Source organism: Dufourea novaeangliae, unplaced genomic scaffold, assembly GCF_001272555.1.
Source record: "Dufourea novaeangliae isolate 0120121106 unplaced genomic scaffold, ASM127255v1 scaffold1, whole genome shotgun sequence".
In the NCBI taxonomy this organism is placed as follows: domain Eukaryota; kingdom Metazoa; phylum Arthropoda; class Insecta; order Hymenoptera; family Halictidae; genus Dufourea; species Dufourea novaeangliae.
The window spans coordinates 283,665-303,500 of NW_015373885.1; the positions used below are offsets into that span (position 1 = coordinate 283,665).

Sequence of the window (19,836 nt, forward strand, 5' to 3'; positions counted from 1 at the left end):
AGTCAACGTCTTCGGGGGAGGGTGGGGCTCGAAGAGGACGAGAAATCATGTATGTGTGTGTGTGCACCACGGTGTTCGTCCTTATCGATAACGTGACCAAGCGTAATGCATAGATCGCGAGTGTAGCTGTACACGCGGTATCCCATTATCTGAAAAGCACAGCTGCCGTCTCCCACACGGGTCCTTCGTGGCCCCGCAAAAAACAAAAACTCCAAACCGCGATACTGTTCGCGTGATCACACGTGTGGCATGTTAATACACAATAAGAAATTAAGAACGTCCGTCGTTTCACGGTTGGCAACCCCCCTCCCACTCGCCACGTATCACCCTCCACCCCTTGGGGGGGGGGGTGGGGAGGGCGATGATGCATTTCACGTGGCCCCGAAACTGTTGTTAAAACTCGTCTGAGAATCGGCCAGGCCCCGCGAGCCCGATAAAAAACGACCGACCGACGTTAATTTAGTAATTAAGATAATTCCGTTAGCGGCAACGGGCCGGGGCATTCGTTGCGCGTTACCATTTTCGCCTGTCCGTTAATCGCCCGCACGTTAAATGAAATTATTAGGACGCGGCCGCCGGGGCGCGTGTGTACCTTTTTTATTTCTCTTCTCTGTTCCCCTCTCGCCTTCGTCGTGTCGGACACCCGGTGAAAGAGTTACGTTAAGAATTTGCATACTGGCCGGATCGCTCTGAAGTGGCGAGAGCGGAAGAAGTGGGAGAAACGTTCGGAACATGAAATGGTAGGAACTCTTTAACCGCGTGTATCTCGGATTTTTTCCGTTCCATTATTGCATTCGTTGATCAATTTTTTTTCCTGGAAAGATGAGAGAGTCTGAAAGTCCTAAACAGACGCAAATGCCGACTTCTTTTTCGAACCGAAGGGGCTGAGATTCAACGGTAGACCGGACACAATTGGTCGTGCAAACGTCGCGTCGTCGGCTAGAAAAGTCTCGATAATGAACGACAGATAAGATGGTTTCTGACTGGGTTGAGTGGACCACTGTGGCAGCGCATAATGAGTCCCGGAATAGAGCTTCTTAGATAAACAGGGTATTCGTTTAGCGCGTTAGGGACAGCTACCGGTTCGATCAAACAAACGGGGGGTGGTGGACCGCCGCGTAACAATGAAACGTTTTTCGGTCGTTCGGGGAAAAAGGAGAGGATAAGAAAAGAAGCAGAAAAAAAAGGAAAACAGTCGGGACGGAGAAAACGCGGCCGAAAAGGCAAAGCCCGGGAGCCCCGAGACACGTTAACGACCCCGCAGGTGCTAATTGCGGTGGCGGCGAGCCAACGGCCCGCTCGTTTTTCACGACGACGAGATTCGGGGACAACCCGAGCTAAACGCTTGGGCAAACAGCCACGGGACCCGCGGACCTCCTGCGTGCCACACAAAAGGGAAAACTCTTAACGTTCACCCTTTAATAGACGCTGCAAGATTGACCGGCAGGTCTGTCGACTAGCCGACGCGGTACACCTCTTAATCGATCCAATATCACAAGTCTTGTCGATTCTGCGTAGAGAAGATATTCTCGTTTCCGAAGATTGGATATACCCCGAGATACATTAGTGTTCGTGAAATTTAAATGTGCTATATTGTCTGTACTGTCGATTATACTGAAATATGTTTTATATATTTATGTGGTCCACGTTTGTGCAGATTTACTGAATAACTAGACGGCGGAGTTTGATGCAGAATGACATTTTGCAAAGTAATTCACAAACACAAAAACAAACGTAGGAATTCCTTTCTTTCCTTAAGTATTGTATTTTGTTAGAAATACAATAAAAAAATCGTTGCATTCGATTAAAGGATTGTTTCTTATTGTAATCCAGGGTGCTCTGTAGGCTATAAATGCATAAAATATGTAGTCTAGTGATACCATATATACAGCAACAAAATTTAAGTACACTAAACTAAACTAAGTGTGTAGTATTAGAAATTCATACATTCGTTTCGAACTGCAAATTCTTTGTTGAAATTGATTGGAAACGAATGTTTTCGTTTACCATTATTTTCCTCGAATCGCCCTGTATGTACATCCGTGCAGGCCTGGCAAGTTGCCGTAAACTGATATGATATGCATTACTCCCGCCCAATAAAGCGTGCTTATTAATTACCGCTAAACGATTGCGTCGCTGAATTATTGCGTCTATTAATCAGACATTAATCCGCGGAGACGAGCAACCGGTACCTTTCCGTTCGTTTCCATGTCAAATTAAGGGAGCCTCGACAAAGTGAAGCTGTACGGGCAACCCGTTACGCTGATCCCTGGGCCCGTTACATGTGATTTTAACTTAATTAATCTCCCGCCTAATGACCGGCCGTGGTTACCGACGCAACGAGAGAAAGAGAAAGAGATAAACGGTTAACCATACGTTCGTGTGACTAGAAATAGGTAGCGATACCATCAATAAAACCGCGAGTTCCTCGCCATGACTGTTTACGGATAGAAAGTAACGTTAACGAAGAAGCTGCCTCTCTGAACCCCGTCTAATGGGTAACGTTTATTAAAACTGTTACGTAAGAAGGGAAGTTACACCGTGTTGTAACAGTAACCGGTGAAACATAGAACCGAGAAGACAATATCGAAGACCCTGTCCTACATTGAGAAATTTTGTGGTAATCTTATGCAATTCTTCTTGTCTTTATGTTATTAATTTTATAATTTTGTAATGTTGTCACGACCCGACACGTCAACATTTTGCGAAACGAAAACGTCTTTGTTGGCAGCGGTCTGCTTTCCACAGGTCGTTTTCCATTTTTCCAGGTGCTAAAGCCCGCGCGGGGCGGCACACACAACGAAAGTAACCACCCCGCCCCGTCCTACCGATATGAATATTCAGGGGGAGTTTTGCATTTATTAAAACAACACTGGGAAACAGTTTTATTCATGCTGTTCGCATAATTACCGGGTCTATCCGAATACATCCCTGTGTTTTCAGTATCGCGGTGCAGCAGGACGGTGGACGAGCGACGTCGCCTCGGGACACGTCTTGCGGATACGTATCGCGAAGCGAATTTTGACGTGCCAAAATGAAATGTGACGTGTGCTGATACTGGCAGAAATTTTATGCAATTTCGAATCTTCGTTTTAAATATTCGAATCGCTCTGCAGTTTTCGTTCTCATGAAAAGAAAAAAAAAAAACACGAGGTTCGCAATAATTTTATACGCGGCAGAGGAGTCCAGAAATCATGCCGCTCAATCAAGTTGAATAGGGTCGAATACCCTCGGGTTAATTGAACTTTCTTCTGTCAACAGTATATATACATATCTCTTTACCAGTACCGATAATGAACTAGTATCCGTGATCGCGTAACACGAGCAAATAGAACGAGCCGGTGGTCATTAGCGCCAAACGAGTAAATAGTTCGAGTTGATTTTCTCGAAGATTTTATATATACTCCCTCTATCCCACCTTGCAACCCAACACGATCCCGATAAGGAAAATTATAGCGTTCGCCGAAGGTTGTAATCATTTTATGCCTATAACTAATTGGACCATAAAACTAATATCGCTGGCCAGGGATTTATCTATGTACAACGCTTCCGAATCTAAAGACAGTTTCCAACTCGGAGTCGAGAGGACCACATACTCGACTGAATGAGCGTTCACAATTATAATTATGACAATAATACTTTCGGCCAATAATAGGATTGAAATGGCATAAAAAGGAGACACAAAACGAGATTTTCTTCGCGGCCGAGCACTCCAGGCTTAATAGGATATACGAAACAAGCCAGCTTGTTGGGGAGTCTGCGGAGAAAGAGGAAAAACGGGACTCGAGAAATAATCCGTGTTGTGGCTTAATACCGACCGCCCGTAATCGCTCGCGTGACACACCTACATATGTATGGTAACGTACACCTATCGCACAGCTTACAGTATTATGACTCTCGGGGAGATCGCCGCCGCCGCCGTCGCGATTCTAATCTCCCTGTTTCTTTTATTCCCCTGGCTTGGAAACGTTACAGAAATCGACGGCCCGTGGAGAGGTTTTCGCGTTTGCTGTCGAGAGTCTTTGCGAACGGCCATAATATTATTAGTTTACTAGGCGTAACAGGACGCAATACCTCTTACAACGAAGAGACCGTTACCGATAAAGCTCATACCATTGCTGGACTTTTCCTTGGAAGGATTTAAATGATTCTCCCGAAGAATCTAATAGACTTGACACGCGTTAAGTTGCAATCGATATAATTTCGGTAAAAACGTACCGCCTCCCGTCACTTTTACCGATCAACTTGAAACACGATCACCTCGATGTATCGAGTTATCGAGACGTTTCTTCGAAGATTTTCGAGCCGTCTCGTGCGTCGTGGTTGCGCAACATCTAAATATGTGGTCCACCCTGTATATGTATGTAAGTCGCTTGGGCCGTCACGGTTTAGAAATCAGCCTGGTGCTCAGTTTCTCGTGGCATTTAATTCGATAATTAACCGTTCGGGATCAAAGGTTCGTCAAATAAGCTGCGGCGGTAACGAGCATTAATTTAGACATCGCAGCCACAGCGATGTCGGGCGCCGCCGGTCTCGGTCGACCGAGACGCTTCGATTCCGCGTCGTTTCCAGACCTGCCGATCCGTGAGAAAGTCCGCGACCGATAATACTCGATGATCGAAATGCATAGGCATGCACGCGAGATTATAATCCTCCAACAAAGAGTTCGAAGCAGCACATATTCTAAAGGAAGTTCGAGAATACCTAACCCAACACCTTAGTTCAGTTTCCTTAAAAGTAATCGGGGCTCGTCCCATCGAGATAAAAACATATGATTCGTACCAAAGTTGAGATTATAATTCTCCAAGAAAGAGTTCGAAGCGGCAAATATTCTGATGAGAGTTCAAGAATACCTACCTAAACCAACATCTTAGTTTAGTTTCCTTAAAAGTAATCGGGGCTCCATCGAGATGAACGCGTAGGCGTCGAAACGCGTGAAAGTTGGATTAACCGCGAAAGAAGGAAGGATCACGCGAATCACGCATCTAAACGCGATCTAGGCACGTAGCGCGGGCCAGAGTAGCGGTAGCAGACAGGGGTGCGCGCAGGTAGCAGAATCGGCCGACTCGCGCGTATGACGGCCAATGCGGTAATTATCCAGGGTACGCAGAGGAATCGTGCGAGAGAAAAAGAGAGTCGGCCTGGCCAGCTGCTCGAGTGCACCTAATTACGAGCAAGAACACTAAACTGCAATTAACAAGCCTCCCTGGCCACGCCATTTTGTTTTATTGCCGACGCGCGGTGGCTACGTTCTTTTTAGTAGTAGATTCGCCGGACGCACAGCGGCTGCCCTGAACAGACACGTCCGACCTCGACAACGATGGATCGGATCGAGCAGGAAATCGGTTGCAATCCCCGGTTATCGCCATTCAGACTACACCATCAGAACGTTTCTTCCTTCGGTTTAAGATAACACGCGTGTTCTTGTCAAATTTCTGAATAATAACTATTCGAGTCCAACATTCATTACGATTCCGAAAAGTGTGGGCGATGAATAAGAACCAATTCCACAAGGATCGTTAGTAAAAGTGTCAGATTAAAATTGAATCTCCCACGGTTGTACATACGAAATGGTGAACTGTAGACTCTAAAGAAGTTTTCCAACGCATTGTTCAAAATCCACGGAACGATTGCACCGCAGGAGGCCAGACAGAAACAACGAGAATGAGCAACGAAACGATCTCGCGACCTCGTCGGACAATTTTAATAGACAAAGGAACCATTTATCCCTCGCGGTTCACGGTGATTTTTCAGGGACGCGGAGAGGGGGTGCCACTATGGAATATGAGTCACGGAGTCGGTATCGCGGAATTTCTGATAACCAACGAAGCAATATCGTTGGTTTCCGCTTCCACGGTAAAAGGTAAGTCACGATAGAGACCCATTGTTCTCCCCTTGGGTAAAAGGGAAAAAATGCTAATATATGGCCGAGTTGGCGCAGGTGTGAAGTCGCATATTTAAACATCTTATTATATCCACGGCGATCGGGGTAACGTAAGACCACATTAATTTCCACCCACGGAGCCAAACAATGACCTAAGGTCGCTCGAGCCCGGTAGAGTGCTCATTAAAACCCGGGTGGTACCGTTTCTCCGTATGTTACTCGACGATCAGATTGTACTTTCGATCCTTTCTCCTTCGGTTCTTTCTCCGCGCGGCCGCCCGATCGGGAAAAATATTCGCCGGCCGCCGCTTATTTCACCGACAACTTATCCCAGCTAACTGTGAAAAAAGATCCGAAGGAGAGAGAGAAAGAGAGACAGGGCGTTAATGCGAACTGCGTTTTCCACGAATTCGTCGGTGGTCCCCGTCGAGATAATTGGCAACCGTTGATCCGTTCGGTGCGCGTTTGGCTATCAGGGATTTAATGTTCTCGTTGCCACTGGAATTTATACGTCTGATCTGCACGGCCAGCAAAACCGATTAACTCGATCCTTGAAGTTCTGTCGCAGGATTATTTTACACCACTCGATGCAAAGTCTTACTTCCTGCTAGATTTTGTCTTCGAACACCTGATACCTTCGAACATTCCGACGACATTCGAACGGACACTTCCGTGTCGCGATCCCCGATCTATGAAAATTCATGCTGTAACTTACGAATTATCGAGAGAGAGAGAGGAGCTCTGAACTCACCCGAAACGGAAGAACCAAAGCTTCGACCCCAAAAAACACACTTCCTTCTCACCGACATCGTAAATTTCGAAACGTACTACACCCGAACCGAAAGGCTAACATAAATTCTAAAATGTTATTCACCGGCCTGTCTCTTCCTCTCTGCAAGAAATTTATCTGACCGATCATCCGAGGGAAGAATTAACTCCAAGCATTAAAATCCCGCAGAAATTCCAGCGACTTGTGCGCGCGCGCACGGCGACTATTAAACCGTGTTTAAGTTAATGGTTCCCACGAGAGGTGTCAGTCGTAGCTTGATTGATCGATCGAAGAAATAAAACAAAACCGAGGCTAACCATTTTTTTTTCCTTCCGTCGACGAAATACTATCGAGGCTCGCGAGAGGAACGCTTCGACGTCGTGAAGAACGAGCCTCGGGAATCGAGGTGTTCGACCCCAGAAAAACGGAACGACCGTGGACTAGCGGTATCGAAGCAAATGAAAAAGCTGACATTAGATCCTTGGCTACCGCGCGACACGAAGCTTCTTGGTGGATGATTGTTGGCGCGACGATCACGGTAGCCAGTGTCCCACAGACACGCAGAATAATCGCCGTCGGCCCCGGTGGAACGGGCCGCGAAATGATTACGCGTCTAGCGTCGTTACCGCGTCGGGTCCCGTGCGTTAATCTTTTCGAAAGAGCCGGGGAGACGATCAGTCGGCTGTTAAGTCGAGAGACGGCTAATGCCCGAAGATCTATTAAACCGGCCCGTGACCGACGAGCCGGTGTAACGCACGCGATTAAATTAAAGAATTACACCCCGGGTACGGGCGGACTGATGTTCGTGAAAAATCGCGAGTCGTGCGAGGATGGCGTTGAGTTATGGATCAGGGGAGGATCGTTTTGCTTGAACCGTCGTCCACGAGATTTTCTCTCAGCCTTGGATAGAGTCAGCGAGTTTCAGGAATCAGAATTGGTGCAAACGTTTCTAGAAATTTCCGAGTGCCACAGTGATTAATCAGGTGTGAATACTAGATGTAATTGAACCTGGAATCTATCGAACACTGAATAGATTCTGGAAACGTAGGATCGATTCTGACATGATTTGTAAATTGGTTTACCTAGTTAAGAGTTCTATCCAGTCGCATAGTCAATTTAACCATTGACAAGACCACTGTAAATCTGTCGATTGAACACGAAAATCATAGAAAAGGAAAGAGAACATCGTCGTCGTACGTTCTATCTAATCACAAGTACAAATTACCGTTTAATAGGAGACGTAATAGACCGTAAATCCGTCGATCGAATGGAAAAGCAGGGAAAAGGAAAGAGAACATCGCCGCGATACGGTCAGTTCTCGCGGCGTTAAGTACCGTCGAAAGAAGTCGCAACAGTATTTACACGACGAACGCGTAACGAAGTCATTAACAGGCAAAAGGAGGCGGCAGCGAGAGAGACGGGATATTTGTCAGCGGGACACGGCGGGGAGGAGGAAAAATGAGGTCGGACAGGTCTCTCTCGGTTTGAGGGCTCGTTGCCGTTTTCGCAAGCGTTCGACAGTCCCGGGGCCCGATCCCGTGGCTCGACGGACAGCTCTCGGACCACGTGCAATTTAGCGCGGCGCCATTACTCTTCGCGCGGCGGTCCCTCCGTCGAACGGGACAGAGTCTAATTGCGTCGAGCTGTAGAAAAAAAAAAAAAAAAGATTTGACGTTGCTCGTTAAGCAGCCCGCGGTATCTCTAGCCGGAGGGCCTGCGATCTCCTCCGGTGTTTCTTCGACGTGGATCGTCTTCCAGTACGGAGATGAATTTCCCACGCGTATCCTCGGCTCGTTAAACGCTTTTTCGATCGCGGGCAACTGTTTTCTTGATACTGGTCGAAGAAAAAACGGTTTTTAAATATTCTCAGTCGTACCCTGAGCGTCATATGTGATTCTATTTTCCGATTAGCCATGCGAGACAATTATCCCCAATAATCTGAATCTGGGAGGGTCTCCCGTGGAACCAGTCAAGCAGTAAATTGTGGGGATGATTTTTTCCTGTATTAATCACGGCTGAAGCTCAATACACGTCCATGACAAGATCGCGAGGAATCGTACCCATATAAAAGCAGATCGTCCTACTCCGAAGAAAAAAAAAAAACAGAAAACATCTGTATCGGCGGTCAAAGTGAAGCAATCGGACGCCCCGCGTTCGACGCGTACCGATCGCAAAACGACGTCGAACAATACGTAAATTAGCGTATCGTCTTGCAAAAACAACACGGTGGAGGGTGGTGGTGGATCACGGCAACCCATATCGCATCGTAGGCGTACCCGCCTACGCGGCGGCGGCGAGGATATCAAAGAGGGAGAGAGACGGGATATAGAGGCTCGTCGGATGCCTGGAGGGCGATTTGGCGTTTGTCTTTAACGAGGTGCAACGAAGGTGCAGGTGTACGGGGTCCGACCGCGTGTAGGGCGTGGCTCTTCTATCCGTTAACGCGGACAGATTCGACGGAGCGAAGGGTACACGCTCGCGCGCAACAGTGGAGACGACCTTTTCCGCGATAGCACAACCCGTTAATCGACTCGTGGGATCGATTCATTCCCGGGGAGGGAAAACATCGTAACGCGGATTTCTAATTTCCGCCGCTGGCGCGAGCGTACACGCGGCTGTGCCCTTACGCCGCGCGCGAATCAAGCACAATACCGTCATTGTTCCCGCGTCACTCGTTCCTCGGTGAGAATATTACCTTTTCCTATTCGAGGCGATACGGTCCGTCCGTACCCCCCGGGGAATCAGATGTGGGACGATGGGAAGAGCCTGGATGGAAACTCGAGCGCGGGTCGACCCCGTCAGTGGAATAAATTACGGTTGACCATAAATGGTACTTTTGGAACCGGAAACGCTCTTCTGGCGGACCGTTCTGATGTGAATTCGTTTGAACTCCTGTACGTCGTTTCTTGTAAATGCATTTCTTGACGAAACTTTTTTGTGAATTTAGTTTCTTGTTTTAATTCAATATAGCGTAAACAATTATCAACTTGAATTTGTTATTGGAAGCTACGAGAGTTTGATGAAGTTCTTGAAAACTAGTATTACAGTGACTCAATCATCGCTATCCCATAAATTGAAGTAACTTTGAGACACAGTTAGGGATAACATTATCCTAAAGTCAGGACCAATCGAAAATGATAAGTTTCTGACTTGGGAGAAAGTTACCTGGATTGAATTAAAGTTACCCCAACCTACAGTAATCTATAAAAAGGTGAGGGGTACCACGTAGGTACGTAAAGTGGTAATAACAGAACGGTCTCTGTTATACGTGTCCTGTCGATAATTACAGCGGATCGTAACACGCGCATCCTGCCGTCGGTGCTCCCCTAAAAACAGAATCACGAGTACTCGCGTTCCACGCTCGCGAAACGGGATGATTCACCAACCGCGAAATCGCATAACGTGGATTTTTCAGATCCCACCGTTAACAGGAAACATTCGACGAGCCGGATTAAGTAAGCGTACTCTCTCAAAGATCCACGCGGATCCGAACGATAATTGCGAACGGGGGTCGCTATCGAACGAGGAAGTATCCCCTACAAATTCTCATCACACGCAGCACCAGCATCGGTTACAATGTAACGATGCCGTGGCGTCGATACATTCCGGTGGCTGCGAGGCATTCTAACTGCTAGAGTATCTCTTTCTATTCCTCGCGTGAGCTCGCGGTCCACTAAATTCGTCCCATATCGGGAGGCACAATCGCGATATGCCTCCGTCACGGTTCGTCCAGGTTAAACTGGGTTATCCGGGCTAGGCTGCCCGCTACTGGACCACCGTCTCCACGGCCAGCCTTTATATACCGCTCCCGAGGCCCCGATCACCGGCAACAGTAGGCAGTCGGGATTATCAACGACTTTTTTTTCTAGATCCTCCGGCCGAGATATACGTTGCGCGTTTCATTAAGAGGTTCGTTGCCAATTAGCGTCGGTTCGGGGCCGAGTGATACTGCTGCCACCGCCGCGGCCGCTCGGCCCGGTAAGAAGTCGTGCCGCCGCAACAGCAATGCGGAGGAAATCCACTGGTAATTGATATTTAGGATATTACTCTTAAGAGGCACGGAGACGTGTAATCAGCGGATAACTGTATCCGCCAATGAGCGTAACTTTGAAATTACACGTGGGATCGCTTGGCCGAGCCGAGGAGTCCAGCGCGCGGTTTCCACAGGCATTAAAGAAACGGCCGGTGCTATACATTCGTAGATACATACATACGTGTATACACGCCGTTGCGGATTAATTTACGTGCCTGGCCGATCTACTCGTGTCGAATTTTTATACAGTCGGAGGAAACGGTCCCTTAGACCTGGATCCGTGTTTTTTCGATCGTACGTTGCTAAACCTCACCCCTCGAATGGTTCAATTGACGTTCAAACGTTTCGTTTTGAGAGAGTAGTCTGACAGAGTGGATCATAGTTGATCTGTTCCTGAATCTGGTGATAATACTAGAGATATAAACAGATATTACATAGAGTATATAATCTATGGATCGGAAAATTGGAATCTAGAGAAGTAATAATAACTAACAATAATTGTAGCATGTTTGAAAATAACTATTTCTTGTTCCTCATTCCTCAAACATTTACCAACAACTCTTACGCTGCAATGCCCCGATTTGTCCCCCTAATTTATTTATTTATCTTTCATTTTTCGCCGACGGAGAATTCACGAGAATTCTTCGACAACACCGTTTTCTCTTCGAAACTCGATGCACATTGTTGAGCCAATCGAAACTTTGTTCACCCGTTCTCGTGGATGTAGCGAGCCTTGAGACGGGGGAGGAAGGTAGGAAAGGAAGAAACGGTCCCCACCGATACCCCCTCGAGGCTTCAGACAGTCCTCCTTAACTTTCCTCACGACAGCCAACGCCGGTCTGAGTGTCTTGAAAGCGCAAACGTTTCGATAGCCCGGTAAAAGTTTACAAACTCCCGCCTCCTCCCCTGGCCCCGAGTCCCTTCGAGTATCATCGATACCCGATGGAAATCCTTTTAAATTCTTTCAGGAGGAGCGAGCGAAAAGGGAGGCACGAGGAGTTATCAAGGGCCGATCAAGACCCTCTCGAAGGAAAGTACGGCGCACGAGTCGAATACAGACTGTCCGGGTTCCCGATGCGAATAAATATCGATATCAATGGTTACGTATTCTCTTTCTGGTTGTACTCTCATTCAATCGCCCTGCGCGTGTAAATAACGATTCAGGTGGATAACGCGCACGAGCGTTTATTCAATGGAGAAGTGTATTCAATAAGTCGATATCGAATGATTTTCTTAATCTATATTGAGAAACATTTCTCGACACTGGGTTCTGATACACGAAGAAACCTTCAATTTCCTCGTGGCAATCGTTATTGCATTGACATTCAATCAAATCGTCGCTATATTAAACGAGTAGCTTATCAAGCCGAACCGTTTAAGTGTTTCCTTGACTGGTTATATCGCGAACTCCAATCTCATTACATCTATCGCAATTTTCGATCCTTTCGCTGTATTGGTATTCGATTAGAACACAGCTGATCGAGCTGCATTAGCATCGATTATCCCCCGGGAACTCGATGACATTTACGAGTCAGAGGCTTTAATAGAGTTGTCTCTGCCGGTTTTCTCCGTGGGTATACAAATACGGTCCAGCTCCGTGTCCGTATCTACATCGATTCGCGCGCGCACGCACTTTCGCAAAACGTGCAAAAGGAGGAGGGGAACATGAAACGGGCCGTGCCGGGTTTGCTCGTGCTCCTCCCGAGGGCCAACACGAAACAATGAACTCTGTAATTTTCTCGAGCAACGACGCTATCCCCGGCGCCCTTTTCACGCGCCACCGTAGCCCTGGGCTTTCAGTTTTTCTGCCAGATACGAAGCCATCCCCGGCTCGATCGCCGCGGAATTGAGCGATCAACGATCTATCCGCCAATCGATCGCCGCTGTTCGCTTCTCACGCGCCGAAAAGACGAGAGATCGACAAGAAAACGATAATTTATGGCTCGTTCAAAGTGAAAAAATACCAGAAACCAATTATTATACAGGGTATTTCCGAAATGATGATACAACTCAAAAGGATGTGATTCTACATGAAAAAATAAGTCGAAAATGTAGAATAACAATCTTTTTGCACGATGCTTTGTCTTTGAGAAAATGAAATTTGAGATGGATACACGTGCAGTAGGACTTGGCTACCGCGTCTGTTCATTACATTCCGTTTCTACTTCTTGTCTTTATCAATAATCAATACATATACGCGTTACATCGCACGGAAAAGTATTATTCTATATTATCGACTTGTTTTTGCATATAGAATCACATACTATCGTTGTACCACCATCTCGGACACCCCCTGTATACAATTAACATTCTTTTTAAATACACGTATATCGTAGCTTCTTGTAGAGGGTGAATCTTACAGAATCAAGTAGATATAATCGACGATTGTCCAAAATACATGAACAAATTTTCCTCTCAGAAGCATGAAATTTTTCGCACCGTGCTACAAAATCGTTGTTTCCTGGACGCGAAATTTTCAGGCACCAAACGAATCGTGCTCAATTCTGTTCTCGTAACCGATCGTGGCAGCGATTCTCGACGCGTATTAACACACCATTACGAGGGCGGAGGTCTGTGTTTCTATAAAATCTCGTGAAAACATTTTTATTCGATCGGTCGAAAATCCTGACGAAAAATTTCGAATAAATGAATCAAGGGCCAGGGCGTGTAACACTATCCGGCTGGAGTTATTCGACGCGCGCGAAATTGCAGCTGTGATTAAGTCCGTGATGAAAAATCAATTCGTGAAAATTGTTCGAGGATACTCGACCTGTTCTGTTTTTTTTTTTTTTAATCTCCGGGATGACGAATTCTGTATCGTCGATCGCGCGTATACGAAATTCCATTGTTACAGAATCAATCCGATAACCTGCTGCAGTTTGCAGTACTCTTTCCAGGCTCTCCTCGACAAATTACCGCGATCGACACTGTGTCTCTAGATCCTGCTAAGTGATCGTATCGTGCAATTAAATAATTTCCCTTGGTCCCCTGCCTCGGCGACTGGCGACACGAAAAAGACAACGCGACTTCCTCTTTACCCGGACGTCGTCAGGAACCCGGACGAGTCTAGTTCAGCCACTAAGCTGAAATTAACCACCATAAAATTAACCGTCCGAGCCCGTACAGCTCGCTTCTACGATCGAACCAGTAAATAAAGCGTTAAACAGGACCGCGGCAGTCACGTTGAACCTTAGATCGTCCTCTTTGTTTTTTCTCCTCCAAACGCGCTCCACGCTTCCGCCAAGAGTAATGGCGAATTCTCTCCCGCCGGAGAATTTGTCGTTAGCCGGTTCCGAGTTCAACGTATGGCCATATACCTTTTAAAATTTTTTTTCTCGCGAACGAGTTTCAAAGGAGACAACGAAGACGATCCTTGGAAGCGATTAAACCAGAGAGTAACGATGTCGAGAGATATCGAAGCACATCGTTCCGAACGACGATTTATGTAGATGCAAGACAGGATTGGGGACACGGGGATAACTTCATTACCGTCGGGGGCTAATTACGGGAAATTAGCGTGCTTTTAATTGCGTCGCGCCCCTCTGGCCGTCGATCGAGATTTAATCGATAAGCCTGTCGTTGAGCAGCGCTCCATCCTGGCGCGGAGGCCTCGTAAAATGTTGCCTTCTCCAAAAATACACGACAGGGTAACTATTCTCAATTACAAAGAACACATCCTCCCATCAAACTTTATCAAGGAACCTCGTCGATAGGTTTTGCTATAAACTTTTCACGGTAGCTATTATGAATAATAATTATGTTAAATTACAGAAGACCGTGGAAAAAATCTATGTGGATTATCTTCAAGACAGAAACTCGAACATTTCCACGGCTCGTTTCTCTCGACCGACAAAAATTTAGAATCTCCTTCATTTTTGTTGCACGTTGACATGGCGACGAGGCAACACCGTGATTGATTTCGAGATAAAGAGAAGAATCACCGCGCGAACAATGACTCAGTGTGCAACAGCGAATGACACAAACGAGAGAGCTCGACATCCTCGACCATTGCGCGATTTCACAAGGGTAGGCACGACGAGGATGAAGGAATACCCAACCAGGGGATTGGAAGCATTCGTTCCTCGTGGCGTCGGCCCTCCGCGAACCGAAGAAGCCGCGGGTAATCGGTGCGCGCGGCCGCCGCCGCTTGTATCGGAGTCCACCGTCTCCACACGGACGGCGAAGTCACGACCTACTAATGAATGATTATGCTACAATTTGCCCCGGGTACGGCAGCTCTCGTAATTTATTAAATTACAGTGATTCGTGCCCCCGACTCCGGGCATCCGGTAGTCGCGCGTCGTCCCCGTTCGCGGGGTTCGAGTTTCCCGCCGCGTCGCTTTTCGATTTCGATTACGCGATCTGGCGAGACCGATTACGGCCACGTCCGCGTGCGACCACGATTAAACGTGATCCCTACAGAGTCACTCTGGGGAATTCGGTCCCGGATTTGAATCGTCGAATTGAATTTGTTCACCTGTTTGATCTACTCTGACCGCTACGTCACTTAAATACGAATGACACGTACACTTGTAAAAAGGCTGGATTATTTAACTACCGTTACAGAATTTTTTCATGAAATTAATATCGCAGTGTAATTAAAAGCATGACCAACAGTCTCTATTACATAAAAGTGTATATGCATTTTCGATGATTTATGACTTGAGAAACGAAATGAAGTGTGTCTGGATACGTACGACTTTTTTTCACTGTGGCAGTCAACGTGTTAAAATGTACTACCGTGTATTGAGAAAATGACATTCATTGCACAATATTCAAATGTATCGAGAATTTCCGTGAGAAAGTAAGAGAGGATAGAATTAAAACGTATTAGATCACTTGGTTTGAACGAGGTAAATGTGATGTTTCGTTAAGATTATACAGGGTCTCGGGTCCGATAGGACAACGGTGATTCTATGAGCAAAAATAATTCGAAAATGAAGAACAGATTTTTTTCGTTTAAGGTTTCGTTTTCGAGATAATCGAATTTGAAGATATGCTGGATACGCGTGCTATTCAATAGGACTCTGCTGACGCGTCTGTTCAACACATTCCGTTTCTACTTATGGTCGCTACGAATGTACGTATTTCTCGAAAACGAAGCCTCGTATGCAAAAAATTTATTCTTCTTTTCGACGTATTTTTTCTTATAGAATGACCTGCTACCCGATTATGTTACCTGACCTGAGACACCCTGTATATTTCAGGCGACTTTTGTTACTTTATAGTCGTATGGGAATTCTCCACCGAATTTTAGTTTTATTCGCAGTTGCTTAATTATTTTGAGTTGTTATATTAATTTGAATGAAAAGGAAGCCCATTTACAAGGAAATCTGTTCAAAACTGAACTTGAAAGGAATGATGCATGAGCATCCAAACGGACCTACGTATCGCCGTTTGCATTAGCATCAAAGTTGTCCACCTTCCAACGGTCAAATATCCTCAAAACGGTATTCATTCCAGAGTTTCAGCGATTTCGTAACGTGTTATAACATTTACCGCATATTCGTCGAGAGTCCGAATACTTCTGAACAGGAGTGTACATCCTGAATTAGGAGGCAGTGGAAGATCCTGGCGAAAGTAATAACCCTGTTTCATCGCGCGTTACAGCGGGTTTGAAACGGAAAATATTATCCAACGCGAAGCTCTCGTGTTCGCGCAAAAAAAGTGAAACAAAGATCGATCTCGATTCTCTATGGATCGAAGCAGAACAAGCCATCGGTACCGTGTGGGGCGAGAAGAAGACTAATCCGTGGACGGTGGGCGCAGAAAGAGGCAGAGGAAGCGTGAGCCGCGTGAAAGAAGTAAAACACGAAGCGTTCGATTCTGTCTGACACAGTGACGGGAGTCGGAGCACGGTTGGATCGTGGACGGTAAAAACAAGAAGGATGAGAATGGTCGAGCGGAGACGGAGGGGTGGAAGATGGAAACGGAGGTGGAGGAGAAGGACGAACGGGAGGAGGGAGGGGGCTGTGTGATGGAGAAGGAGAGTCACATTATTATCGGGCGTATTTACGGGAATTCGCGACGGAATCGTTGCGTGTCCGGTGCCGATGCAGTCATAAACAAGGGGCCATTAATTTACCCACGAAGAATGCCCCAATATCCTTCGAAAGCTTTTGCGGCGATCCACCGATAGGCAGCTAACGCGCGGATAAAATAAGTTTAGGGGCGTGAAATTGGCAGTAATTTTACAAGCCATAACGATCTACTAAATCTGTAAAATAATTAAGGGCGCAGATGTTCCCGGCCGTAGTCCAAGCAGACACCGCCCGGTGTATCCTCTCCTCCCCCGCCGTCGCTACTGCAAAGACGCCCTTTCCATTCGCCCTCCTCCCTTCCCCCTTGCCCCGTTCCTCCCTTTCGTCTTTCGTCCACGGCTCCGGTTCGTTATTTTTCTAACGAGAAGAACCCCACCTCCCGTGACCCTCTCGATCGCTTCCTCTTGCTCCATTACACGGTATCGTATGAACGATCCCCGTGTTCCCTCGGCCGGCACCGTACCGAAACTCGTGTTTACACGCGGAGTAGTCTAATTCAATTACGAATCAATTGCGATAAAAGACTCGTTCGTATAACGAGACACACACCGATAGTCCAGAGATACGTCATTGAAATCTGATGGGATCGATGAACGAATAATAAACACGGATCAGTTTTGTCGAAGGCACTGCGATTGCACTTGTAACATCGGGGACAGCACAATTCTACCCCTCCCCTTTACGAGATAAAGAGGAAAACAAATGGCTTACCGTATCTTATGCTGAGATATACAGTACGAAGTTATGGAGCGCAGGGTTACATCGAGAGTGTACGTTCCGCGTAGCGGTTTCGATATGTCGTGTTCATAATTTCAACTCCGCGACTTCTAAGCCACCACGCTAATAGGCGTATCCGGTTTCGCGACAACCCGGTCTCGAAGAATATTTTTACCGGAGACGAAGCAACGCGACCACGAATCAACCTTCCGCGTTCCACCGTTTCTACCCTGCATTTATAATTATACTAGGCGAAATTATTTTTTAAACAAAATTTTTAAATTGAATTGTAATATTATTAAATGTGTCTCCGTCTATTCCGTAAAAAGCAGTGGGGTATCTCATCGGGACCAAGAGATAGTAAACATTCCCAGAAAATACATTTTACCCGTTTTCACTCCTTTAGGGGATGAATTTCAACAAATCCTTCCTTGGTGGATGCCTACATTCTAAGGTGAGGCAATCCCTAAAATTACACGTTTTCAGGACTTTTATTTTTATATATATATATGACGCGGGCATGACAACCTGATATCGATCTGATTTTGTCGAAGTAATCACCATACCCCGATCACACGAAAAAAAAAATTCTGATTTATCGTCACCCCAGGTGTGCCACCGGCGGAAATAGCAAAATTACGATTTCACCGTCATTCAACAGGCAACGCGAGTCGAAAGGGTCGCCCGGCTTACTGTTTCCAAGAAAACGACGGCGCGAACAAATGCGTATAAGCGGCGCGGTTACGCGGTATAAAGGTCAAATAAATTCATCGCCGCGCGGCGGATCGCGTGACAAGAGGGACGACGAAAGTGTTTGGCATGGCGGTCACGCGCGGCCATGTTTATGCACCCGATAAGGCTCGAATTAATATACCGCTTTTAGCTAATAACCTTTTCTTACCGTGTGTATATCGGGGTCGTGGCGTATAATAATACCGGGTTATTGCGTAATTTAACGTGGGGCCCCGCGTGATGCATCCCCCGGAGTTTCGGGGGAGAGAAAGCGGATCGGATGGATGCCGACGCCGCCGCCATCGTCGTACGTCGTACGTCGTCGTTGGTTGCGCATCGTGCTACAGCAGCAACGGAGGAAAACAACGCTCTTAGCTAACAGCAATACATTAATTCGGGCTTTATTAAATTTGCCCGCGACCCCCGTAATTTCGTCGGCACACCGAGACCGAGCACAGCCTCGTTTCTTATCAGCGGAAAGAACGCTACTCCCAGAGAGATCTCGCCATCTACATGTGCCTTGGGTTACTGTCCATGATGAGACGGTGTGTACGCGCCGGCATATACGTGACACCATTAATAATACGCCGCTGTGCTGCGAAAAAACCGACCGAGAACCACCAGCCTCCACCTCCTCCCCATCCTCCTACTTCTCCTCCCACTCTCCATACGCGTCCTGGAAAAGATCGGTAAGCACCGATACGTAAGCGATAGAGAGGCTGCTCGGTGCCGCGCTCGCGCGATTATAAAATACTGCACCGGAAACTGTGACCGGTTTTCGCCGCGCGGCCACACGCGGACCTTGGCGAACGGATGGCGACACTTTGTGATCGGTCCTCTAGACGCGTCGCGGTTCCTGATTATCGTGAAGTTGTCTGGCTCTGAGAGCCAAAGTAGATCGCTTCGACGACACATTCAACGCAGAAACACACTCCAATCAGGTTTTGAATGGAGTCGATGATTTCCAATTGGTAAAATCCGTATCTATCGTTTAACATAAATAAATAACATAAATATATATGTCAGTGCCAGTGTGTTGTTCGACCTCCTGATAAAGCTAGGTGTAATGCTTGCGAAACGTCGGGAAAATAATTCGAGAAGGACATGACTTACGCCCGAAAGACTCAACTGTAAGAAAAGAGTAAAACAGTAAGATAAATAAATATGTCCAACTGTCCTATGGTTTGTTTGTAAAAAAAAATTCCGTAGGTCTTAAAAAATGCACAGTCTAAACTAGAATATACCTTTAAGGAACATCTAACGATTTCGATACATCAAACGATTGTTACCTGAAAATCTACTTTTCACGATAAAACCATACACTTCGTATGTCTTTCGAGACCCTCCGTTAGACGATGTAATTTTAACCACGACGTGACGTTGCGACGTATTCTCGTGATTCTTTTCCTCCCGAGTTTCGGCGAAGAATTCTCATTTTTTCCGCCCGGAGTTCCGGAAAGCGTACAATTAGCTTAGGATCGACCACACGCGTGCCTCGTAAAACGAACGGTCAAGTTCTCGGTATGTTCCCGTGGCAATCAGCGCGCTTCTTCGCGCTCAGGCGCGACGATTAAGCGCACGGAAGGACGAGACACCGAGAGTGGACAAGGACGAGAATCGTGCAAAAACGTAACCGCTAACGATTCGCGTTCTGTCGTGC

The 19,836-nt window shown here is 46.7% G+C and overlaps 1 protein-coding gene across 1 annotated transcript in view; it reads right to left on the reverse strand.

Moving 5' to 3' along the window:
• LOC107192100 overlaps nt 1-19,836 on the reverse strand; it is an 86,525-nt gene that overhangs the window by 33,864 nt on the left and 32,825 nt on the right. The gene's annotated exons all lie outside the window — the stretch shown is intronic.